Source organism: Gopherus flavomarginatus, chromosome 4, assembly GCF_025201925.1.
Source record: "Gopherus flavomarginatus isolate rGopFla2 chromosome 4, rGopFla2.mat.asm, whole genome shotgun sequence".
Lineage (NCBI taxonomy): Eukaryota > Metazoa > Chordata > Testudines > Testudinidae > Gopherus > Gopherus flavomarginatus.
Window position 1 is genome coordinate 46391716 of NC_066620.1, and position 12027 is coordinate 46403742.

Here is a 12027-nt window from a genome sequence, read left to right on the forward strand (position 1 = left end):
GCAAGAAGGTATTACCCAGTGACACCATTAAAACCATTTGAGTTGTTTTATGGTACAGGCCAAATCCTGCCTACCTGAGCAGGGTTAGGTAGTTGCATATGTGGGTGTGCTTTAGAATATCCATAGTTGCCCGCAGAAATAAAGGACAATTTTAAGATTATAGTAGGTTAGCCATTTAAAAATCACTGTCTTTTACAATGTTGGGGGCAAAATCAGAGAACTTTATGGCACAGCTGTTTACAAAGTTAACCAACGATTCTTATGATTATTATGGGACACGACATGCAACAATTCTACATAAAGCAATAACAGTTGGATTTTTTTCGAGACTGCTATACCAGTATTGAAGCCAATCTAATCTAACTTCCTAAACTGCCACAAACAAGTTAACTGTTTTAAGCCAGAATGCTGGCAGTAGATTCAGAAACATGAATTAAAATTTAAAACTATTTCCATATAGCCTACATTGTTTACTCCTGGGGAGGCACACTTCTTGTCTTCTGAACTTCAGGATGACAAGATAAGTGGATTGGTAGTTTTCTTTATATTTTCTATGGGAGTGACAATTACAATGTCTTTGTTACCTTGTTGCAGGGTTTCAAGCTTGGCCTCCCAATTTTGGTGCTTGTGTCAGTATATCTAAATTGGATTCTAGATGGTCCAGTAACTTTAACATTTAACTATATTAGTGGGACCAAAGAACCAATCTTATGTCAAAGTGTCAAAATGAGGTGGCTTATTATGAAGTGCTTCTTAGAAACATTTCTCCCCCCCACACACACAATGTATGAAGAGGATCACTAATTGTTAAATTATGGCCTAAAGGGCGTGAAGCTGCATAGGTTTCCCCATAAACCTGGCCTCTTATCTAACTAATTTGCTCATTAAACATCTTGCGAATTAAAAAAATGCCACCCTTTTCACTATACCAATTACTATCCCCATTATCTCACTTCCCCTTTCTTAGAGAGCATGTTTTAGCCTCAGCAAGCCTGGGGGGGAAAAAAAAAAAGAAAAAAAAGAAAGGAAAGGTCAGGGAACAAATGCTCTCTACTCTCATTAGTGGACTCTCTAATGTAAGTGCCTTTCGGCTTCTCTTATATAAGACTGCTGCGTGCGCCTTGGCCTCCCAAGTAAATGCAAGAGACAACTGTATCTCTGTGGCCTGAAAAAGGCAGTCTGAAGTGAAATTATTTTTATAATAGATTCTGTTTTCTGCTGCACCTTTCATTTGTCCTTCTCGCGCTGTGCTATGCATTTATTTTCTTTAGCGGACGTTTCCCTGCTATTTAAACATGGAATTCATTAGGCTGAAAAGGATTTGAGGTAACATAACAACCTAAGGCTGATTGTGTAATGTTTTAAACAGCATAGCCCTCTAGGGAAGGTTGGGAGGCATCCGAACATTATTATGAAATGCTAGGCAACGACTCTTTAAAAACTACCTTTTTTCATTCTTGCATTTTCTCTTGTTCCTTTGCTATGTCACTCATGCCTCTCTCCCTCCTCAATTCTCCCTGCTTAATAGCTCCTCGCTGTCACAAAACCAACATGATGTTTCCCAGACCCTGACTACACTGCTGCTGCATTTTCTTCCTCTCATTATTCCAAACACCACTTTTTTTGAACACAATATTTCCATATCTGAGACATTCTAAACTGAAACTATTAGCAGCAGCGGATCCCTCCTGTCCCCTTCCCCAAAAGCCGTACCAGTCTCTCTTGCAACGTCTATTCATAATATCACAACATTAGTGAGTCTCTCTAACAAAACACTGCCAAACAGACACTCCTCTCTGCTGTCTCAGTGGTATCAGGTTGATAAGTCTTTCTTTGGTTTCCTTCTTTCCCACAGTGCCAAAACTCCAGTGAACTGAAATCTACACTATCCAACCTGATAGGAAATAAAGTATAGCACATTTCCAGCAACTTGTTTTAGAATCTACCAGCGGCAACATTTAATTCTCTTCAGTATTTAATTAAATGAATTTTAGCAAGTAATCATAGCATAAACAAAAGTCAATATATTCAGAAAAAGCACAGAGTGTCAAGAATCAGCCAGCATTTATTTAACTTGCTTCATAATTCTGTATACATTTTCTCTTCACAACTGCTATTAATGCAAATCTGATATCATCTAGTTTGTTAACCACTGGGTGTAGAAGGCTCAAAAGAAATACTGTATGTTCTGATAAAACTGTGGATGCTGTTCTCTTGAGAGCAGACTCAGATAAAGCGTTAAAAAAATCAGAAACACCCAAAGGTGGCTGCATTTCAGTAGTACTGTATGCTTACATGGTACAGAAACGCAGTCTTCTAATTAAAGCACAAAGCTGGGAGTCAGGAGATCTAAGTTCTAGTCTCAGTTCTTCCACAGACTATATTTGACCTTGGGCAAGTCATGTTAGGGTCTGCTATTTCTTGACTTCAGTCAGAGGAGTTGGTGCTCAGCACCTCTGAAAATAAGGCCTTTAACCCCTTTGTGTATCTCTTTCCCCTCCTGTAAAATTGAGATATTTACCCTGGCTAACAGGTAATTGTAGGGTTAATGTTTGAAATCTACCCAGAGATCCTCAGATGAACTATGCTATACAATTGTAACATTAAAGATTTCTCTTAGATTTAAAATGGTATTATGATAGTATATGAGAATCAGAAAGTGAGACAAGAAACTGACCAATAAGATCACAGAAAGAAAAAGTAAAAAGCATTAACAGTGGAAGTTATATACTAAATTGTTTCCATGATAAAAAAAACACACATTTTTTTTTGTAACAAGAGTTTTTAAAATAAGATTTTTAACCCAATATGGCTTCCATTAGCAGTCAACAGTAGCTGTGGCAGCATGAGCAATTCTGCTGCAATATAACAAGATCACCAGGGTAGTAGACCAGTATAAAACTCCCTTTAGCTTCAAGTGCTAAAGTCCTAGATTTTGGGTGTAATAAAGCTTATATATATATGCAGGAGCCACAGGAAGCATTCTAAGGTTATGCCTACACTACAGAGACTATACTGGCACAGCTCCTTAGCATAGATGCAGCTTACACTGATAGAAGGAATTTTTCTGTCTGTGTCAGAATGCCGTCTCCCTGAACTAAATTACCTGTGTTGATGGAAGCTCTCTTCTGTTGACACAGCTGCATCTACACTGGGAATTTTGTCAGCATAATTATGTTGGCTGGAGGGGTGGTTTTTTCACCTCCATGTAACTTGTCAACATTGACTAGTCTTAACTCTCTTACTAGATTGTCCTTCTGTGGTGCTACAGGAGAGAGTAATTTAAGTCAGTCTACGCAACATATAAAAATATAGGAAAGTAGGTTGCAGTATGGTTGTCTGCTGTTCTGATTATAACAAGTCCAGTTTACAGATAAATGGAACATTATCAGGGTCCTTGAATCATGTTAAGGACTTGGACAGTCCAAACGCAGCCCTGATGTAACTGCATCCCCTTACAGAATTCTACTTTTAGTGTAGAAAAGTCCTTTAGAGAGACCTGGGATGAAATCCTTGTCCTACTGAAGTCAACACCAAAATACCCATTGACTTCAGTAGGGCCAGAGCTTGACCTCTGCTTACAACATGGTTAAATTTATTTGGAGCTTGTCTGCCGTGCTCTACTTGTGCCTCTACATTTGAAGAGCACTCACTCCAGACAATATTTCTAAGGAAGGTTTTTTCTCTCTGAAAGAGATATGGGTATCACTATTAAAAGTATAATAAAAGCTACCTGGAAAAAGAAAATACAACTGACTCCTCTATTTGCAGAGATATTAAGAAAGCTAAAATGGATCAATAAGCATGAAATTAGTTATTCAAGCAGTTTCCAGTAAAGCTGGCGGGAGAAGGTGGGTGAGGTTACATTTTTATTGGACCAACTTCTGTTGGTGAAGGAAATGAGCTTTCAAGCTTACACAGAGCTCTTTTCAAGCTGGTAGCATCTCTGCTATATTTGCGTAAGAATATATTTTGCAGATTAAAACAGATCTGGAAAATATGTAGGTACTAAGAACCTAGGCTTACAGGAGCATTTTGTGGTAGTGAATTTGCTTAAGATATTGTTAATTAGGCTAGCTGAAAAGTCTGAATACAGACTTTAGGTCTAACCTACATTAAAAAGAGAAGGCCATTAGGAAGGGTACGTCTTCACTAGCAACGTCGTGGCTGTGCAGTCACTCTCAGCGCTATAGCTCTCCCAGCGCTATAAAAAATCCACCTCTGTGAGGGGTGTAGCTACCAGCACTGGTGCACTGTCTACAATGCCACTTTACAGCACTGAAACTTGCAGCGCGATGGGGTGTGTTTTTTCACACCCCTGAGCAAGAAAGTTGCAGTGCTGTAAAGTGTGTAGACAAGCCCTAAGAAGTCTCATGCTTACGTATTGTTCTCGCTGGCATGGTTTCCCTGGTCAACATAGACAGAGATGCCCTCTATCTTAAACCATTTTACACGCCCCTTTCCTGGCTATGGCCCTATTAAACCTGTTCTATTTGACACCTAATGACAAATATGACAGCATCATCACCTGGCTCTCCCCCAAAGTGAATATTAAATGGTTGTTCCATTGGCGGTATGGGAGTCAGAGTTCAATACTCATCACAGCAAAGCACAACAGAGAGCAAAATTAATTGATCAGCACACTGTCACAATGAATTTTGAAATCTGTTCACCACATCCACACTAGCAGGATTATTTAATACCAGTTTAGGGACGAGAAAGGTTGTGGCAGCTAGCGTCTAATTCAATGCCAAATTCAGTTATTTCTCAAGTGTAGATACCTTCCTAGTCCATTAGGACGGTTATATACAGCAGTATAGTTTTAACTATGATTCTGCTTAACAAACTTTCAGGACAACAGCAGACAGGGCTTCAGACCCACCTTTTTCTTCAGAGAAAGCTTTCTAAACTATACCTCCAGGAAAGTTTCAAAGTGATACACTCCCAGCTCAAAAAAACCAGCTGTTACAGTGATAGGAATCAGTACAGATAATATATACATGAATGCCTGTGACGTATGTAATAAAAGTTTTATCAGCATGAGTTTGGGGTTGTGGCCTCACCATTCATAAATTATGCAGATCATTCCAATGAATGCTGATAAAAATCTTTAAAACTAGAGCACCATATATTCAGTATATGCCACATATTGCCCAGGTGTTTTAGTCAGTTTTCGAAACATTTGAGTTTTTTTTATTCCTCTGACTATAAAGTCTCTGCTTTATTACTAGAGCCCTGTGAAAAAAATATTTTTAAAATAATTTTCATGTGCAATTTTTTGGGAATTTTCCATTTTTGTTTTAACTATTTTATCTACGTGGAATAACTACTTTATCCCCCAAGGCGTGGGGAGGATTGCAGGGCAAGCCCATCTCACACTGGCAGACCCTATCCTGCAGGATGGGTCTGGATCCCTGCTCTGCATTAATCTGGTGCACAGGGTGGCAGCACCACTCAGGTCTCCATTGTGGTGATGAAGAGGTGGCTGGGCCAGATTTGAGTGAGTGGCCATGTGCCAGGTTGCAATGCTATTCACTTAAATTTCCCCACTCATCTCATCACCATGACAGCAGAGTGGCCGGGCCAAACCTCAGCAGTTCTGCGACCACATATGCCAGGCTGCAACACCCAGAGCAAGGAGTCAGGCCCAGACCAGCAGGACAGAAGCCACTGCTGTAGGGTGAATTTTATTGATTTTAGTTTTATTTTGTGTTTCATATTTGCGAAAAACATGGAGCTCTACTTATTACCATGAGTCCAATTGTAGAGGACTCAGAAGGAGCCATAAACATCTCTAAAATAACCTTAAGCCAATTTTTCTATACCTAAAAGGTCAAAACTTTCAATCTCCCTTTCCCAATAGTATTAAAACGTTTCATTTCTACCTATGCAGAGTAGTGAGAAGAGACCTCAAACCCATCACTAGTACAGAATTAAATACTGCCAATTCTTGGCTTGGGATGAATCTAGCTTGGGGAGCAGAGCGAGACAATTCTATACTTCAACAGGAAGAAAAGAAGGAAAAACCACCTCTGTAACAGGCTGACTTAAAAATAATGGAAACTTTATGAAACTGCTTTGAGGTTTGTAATCTAGGATGGGTAAGATGAATAAGTGAGCAAGGGTGAGGTGAAATGGTCAAAGATGCTTGATAATTTGCAGAACCGATATGTATTTATCACATGGATGCATAATTTATTGCATGTTCAGCACCATCACATTATATTGATATATATTTAATAATCATTCCACACACACCCAACCTTGTGAGTTCTCTCTACATACCTGAGTTACTAACTAGACCTACCCTCCTACCTACCTAAGATTTACAGTTCTGTTTACTCCACTCAGTACTTTTCAGGAGCCTTTGCTGTAATCTTCCCACATCCTGTTGCCGAGTGTACATTTCTCTGCATTGTATCAATGCCAGTCACAATAAAATGGTAAATAACGTCCCTCCCTTTATATAAGCTATGATTTTCTTATAACTGCCATTTTTGAAGAAAAGGATCTTTGGCTCAAAGAAATGATTATAGATTATTTGTTGGTCAAATAAAATGAGTGTACAAGGTAGTGATTATGCGATAAAGCCATGAAAAACAAAGCAACACAGAACTGCAGACAGCCTGGCAAGGAGTTAGGTCAGACTTCAGTTAAATTCAGAACTGATACACAGATCAAAGTGGAACTGTATAGAAAGAAATCAGCTCTAGGTATAAGCTATATGGGGACAGTGACTGTCTTGTGTAAGATGTCTAGAACAATAAGGCCCCAATCATGGTTGGAGGCCCTAAAACACTATTTTCATTCTCTTTTTTAAGTTAATCTCAGGATATAAGCACTCAACATTTAAGCCACGAACAAAGAGAGTGATGATTCTTAGGTTTCTTAAGCAATAATTTTTTAAAAAGACAACATGCTTGCTGGCTCAAATTTGAAAGGGGCTCAGTCTTCAAAGAGAGAAAAATCAACTTTAACATGTTAGATAACACATTACTTTGCTGAATGTCCTGCACAGCCTGGTTATTGAGGGGATCAACTACAGAGACCCAGGCATACCTCACTTTTAATTTTTACTTAAAGATATTCTTTATCATCACCCTCACTCCTCAGTTACTTAAAGGTTCTACCTCAATAACCCAGTTAAGCATGGTGTATTCAGAGCATATATCTAGTTCCTCTTGTTACAAAGTTTTCAGAACAACAAGAAAATAGCTTGTGACTACAGTGGGTGTTTGTGACATTCCCCTCAGGTGTTATCTGCTAGGTCACTCCAATCCTTGACTCTGAGAGCCAGCCCTACCCTGCTCTGCTGTGAGAACCCTCACTCCTGGGCTGTTCATGCACAGCCTCTGGCATGTAAGCTGCTCCCAGCTACTTGCAACCGAATGACACTAGCCAATATCTCCGGTCCCAGACACAACTCTAGGAACCACCGTCTTGCAGCATCCAGTTATGCCTGCTGGACGCTGCAAGATTATACGAGTTCGTCAATTTAACAAATAAATTGATATGTACCAGGCTTGATATCCCAAGGGGAGCCTCTGACATGCTTCAAACCAAATGCACTGCTTCAGGTAGAATAAACAAACAGATTTATTAACTATAAAGACTGACTTATAATCACTTAAAATCTAAGCACAAGAAGTTAGATTCAGTCAAATGAAATAAAAGCAAAACACATTCTATGCTGATCTTAACACTTTCGAATATAACCTGTAACCTTACTATAGCATTACTCTAACAATTACTATAACAACCAAGCTCAGTGCATCATAAGCCTTCCAAAGACACCCAATATGACAAACTTTGCATTGGATACCACACAATCATTTTATAAAGATGAACATGGATGTGTAGGGTGTTCCCCTGAGGTACAAAGCGTCAGTGTTTAAGAGCCTACAATTTACTGGTGACGTCCAAAGAATGTATCATCTATCACACTAGTATTATGGGAGGTCTAGGGAAGGCTGTATTATCAATTTCCTGCTTTAATCTATCTAGATTATGAGGACCCTATCACCATAGTACCTGACTACTAGGGTGACCAGATGTCCCGATTTTATAGGGATAGTCACGATTTTTGGGTATTTTTCTTATACAGGCTCCTATTACCCTCCACCCCCATCCCGACTTTTCATATTTGCTGTCTGGTCACCCTACTGACTACCTTAATCATTGGACATAATCCAATAAATGTTACAGTTTAATAATTTATCAGTTAAACAAAGCAATTTTGAATCAATATTAAATCAGGCAAGAGAAGAACTAAGGCTCTGTGAACCAGGAACTCTTGGTGCCAACTGACAAACGGCACAGGGGTGCACAGCGATTTACAGGGACTGCCTGGGTCTGATAGATGTATAATAATTCACCAAAGAGTGACTTGTGCAGTTTCTACCAGGAGCCCACTGGTTGTCATAATAGTCATGAAATATGTATACAAATAATATTTAATGAGTAGTGTAACTATTAAGGCAGTCAAACGATTAAAAAAAGTTAATCCTAAGAGATTAAAAAATAATCACAATTGCAGTTTTAATCGCACTGTTAAACAATAGAATACCATTTATTTAAATATATATTTGGATGTTTTCTACGTTTTAACATATATTGATTTAAATTACAACACAGAATACAAACTGTGTGGTGCTCACTTTATATTTGTGATTACAAATATTTGCACTGTAAAAAAGAAACAAAAGAAATAGTATTTTTCAGTTCACTTCATACAAATATTGTAGTGTAATCTCTTAAGAGCCCACAAGTCCACATTTGTAAATTTCACTTACACGATAGAGATTGCACTGTGAGGTGTATGTGGTGAACTGAAAAAATGCGCAAAAAGAACAGGAGTACTTGTGGCACCTTAGAGACTAACAAATTTATTTATCCGAAGAAGTGAGTTGTAGCCCACGAAAGCTTATGCTGAAATAAATTTGTTAGTCTCCAAGGTGCCACAAGGACTCCCGTTCTTTTTGCGAATACAGACTAACACGGTTGTTACTCTGAAGCCTGGAAAAATATGATTTCTTTTATCTTTTTTACAGTGCTAATATTTGTAATCACAAGCAAAGTGAGCACTGTATACTTTGTACTCTGTCTTGTAATTGAAATCAATATATTTGAAAATGTAGAAAAAATCCAAAATATTTATAATAAATTTAAATTGGTATTCTAAAATTGTTTAACTGTGCAATTAAAACTGCAATTAATTCTTTGAGTTAATTTGTTTTGAGTTAATCGTCTGCGTTAACTGCAATTAATTGACAGCCCTAATAACTATACTAAAAATTATGTTCTTAAATTCTAGGAATTAAGGCAGGTCACCAGGAGGTAACATATCTCAGACATACTCCTTTCAGACAGGAGGTAACAGGATGCTTTTCTCTCTGTCTGGCCATAAGGGCCATGTCTGCATACTGAGGCCTGATCTACACTACGCGTTTAAACCGAATTTAGCAGCGTTAAACCGATTTAACGCTGCACCCGTCCACACGAGGCCCTTTATATCGATATAAAGGGCTCTTTAAACCGGTTTCTGTACTCCTCCCCGACGAGAGGAGTAGCGCTGAAATCGGTATTACCATATCGGATTAGGGTTAGTGTGGCCGCAAATCGACGGTATTGGCCTCTGGGCGGTATCCTACAGTGCACCATTGTGATCGCTCTAGACAGCAATCTGAACTCGGATGCACTGGACAGATAGACAGGAAAAGCCCCGCAAACTTTTGAATTTCATTTCCTGTTTGCCCAGCGTGGAGCTCTGATCAGCACGGGTGGCGATGCAGTCCCAAATCCAAGAAGAGCTCCAGCAAGGACCGTATGGGAGATACTGGATCTGACCGCTGTATGGGAAGACAAATCTGTTCCATCAGAGCTCCGTTACAGAAGACGAAATGCCAAAGCATTTGAAAAAAATCTCCAGGCTATGATACAAAGTCCATGGCACAGTGCTGCGTGACAAGCATAATGGAAAGCCAAAGAATCAAATGGACTCTCATGGAGGGAGGGAGGGAGGCAGTACTGAGGACTCCAGCTATCCCACAGTCCCCAGCAGTCTCCAAAAAGTATTTGCATTCTTGGCTGAGCTCCAAATGCCTGTAGGGTCAAACACATTGTCCGGGGTGTTTCAGGGTATAGCTCGTTAATTTACCCCCCCCTTCCCATGAAAGAAAAGGGAAAAAAAATCATTTCTTGACTTTTTTCAATGTCACCCTATGTCTACTGCATGCTTCTGGTAGACGCGATGCTCCGGCAATGAACTGCAGTATCCTCTCCCCTCCCTTTCCCTCCCCAGTGGCAGACGGTACAATATGACTGCTATCCGTCGTCATCATCAGCCCGTGAGTGCTCCTGGCTGGTCTCAGGTGAGGTCGGCCGGGGGCGCCTGCGTAAAAATAGGAATGACTCCCGGTCATTCCCAGTAGATGGTACAGAACAGCTGGTGACCGTCTTCATCATAGCAACTGGGGGCTGAGCTCCATCAGCCCCCTCCCTTTCCTGTGTAAAGAAAAGATTCTGTACTGCCTGGACTATCATAGCAGCGGGATGCTGGGCTCCTCTCCCCCGCACCGTTTAATGTCCTGCCTGGACTATCATAGCAGCTGAAAGCTGCCTCCCCCTCATTTTATCTCACTAACAAGTCAGTGTTTCTTATTCCTGCATTCTTTATTACTTCATCACACAAATGGGGGGACACTGCAATAGTAGCCCAGGAGGGTTGCGGGAGCAGGGAAGCAACGAGTGGGGTTGTTGCAGGGGCACCCCCTAGAATGGCATGTAGCTCATCATTTCTGTGGGATCTGACATGGAGCGGCTGTGCTCTCTGGTTCTCTAGTACACTTGCACCATATTCTGGGCAGGACTGACTCTATTTTTAGATACCATAAAGGAGGGATTGACTCGGGGAGTCATTCCCATTTTTGTCTTTGTGCCCCCGGCCGACCTCAGCCAGGGGCACCCATGACAGGAGCCAACAGTACAGAACGACTGATAACCGTCATCTCATCGCCAATTTACAATGGCATGGCAGATGGTACAGAACAACTGATAACCGTCTCTGCTATCTTGCAAAGGCAAATGAATGCTGCTGTGTAGCGCTGCAGTACTGCCTCTGTTAGCAACATCCAGTAGACATACGGTGACAGTAAAAAAAAAGGTCAACGGGCTCCATGGTTGCCGTGCTATGGCGTCTGCCAGGGCAATCCAGGGGAAAAGGGCATGAAATGATTGTCTGCCGTTGCTTTCACAGAGGAAGGAATGAGTGATGACATTTACCCAGAATCACCCGCGACACTGTTTTTGCACAATCATGTCTCAACCCAGAATTCCAGTGGACGGGGGAGACTGCGGGAACTATGGGATAGCTACAGGATAGCTACCCACAGTGCAACGCTCCAGAAATCGACGCTAGCCTCGGACCATGGACGCACACCACTGAATTAATGTGCTTAGTGTGGCTGCGTGCACTCGACTTTATACAATCTGTTTTACAAAACCAGTTTATTTAAAATCGGAATGATCCCGTAGTGTAGATATACCCTGAGCCAGATACCAGTTGAAAGATTTGTGAAATGAGATGCAGGAAGGAGGCAGCTCTGGCTGAGCAGGGACTGGTGAAGGTTGATTACCCAGCGCCTCCCTCTGTGCCCCCCTCCCGACCCCCAACTTTTGGTGTCCAGTCAGTACATCTGCCAGGACTTGCTGGTTGAAAACTGGGCACCTGGAAACCTTATGCCCTGGGCCAGTGAAGTTTGAGATCTGATCCTCAGCAGGCACAGACAAGGCTGCCTCGGGGTTAGCAAGGTGCCTCACAACACTGGGTACCCCCGGGAAACGTCACCAGCTCCAATAATGTAGGATGTCATAGTTTGGTATCGTAGCAACCATCCATACTAGTGTATTGTGACATTTTCAAATATCTTCTAGATAAAAAGTTATTCTATTTCAGATTAATGGGTGTGATCTAACAAAGACACAATATTAGTTAATTTTTGTTTGTTTGTTTTTTAAAAGGTGGAACAA

At 40.7% G+C, this 12027-nt stretch overlaps 1 protein-coding gene across 13 annotated transcripts in view; it reads right to left on the reverse strand.

Annotated features, from left to right (window-relative positions):
• The window catches only part of LPGAT1 (lysophosphatidylglycerol acyltransferase 1), a 947911-nt gene that overhangs the window by 810801 nt on the left and 125083 nt on the right, over positions 1-12027 (reverse strand). The window lies entirely within an intron of this gene.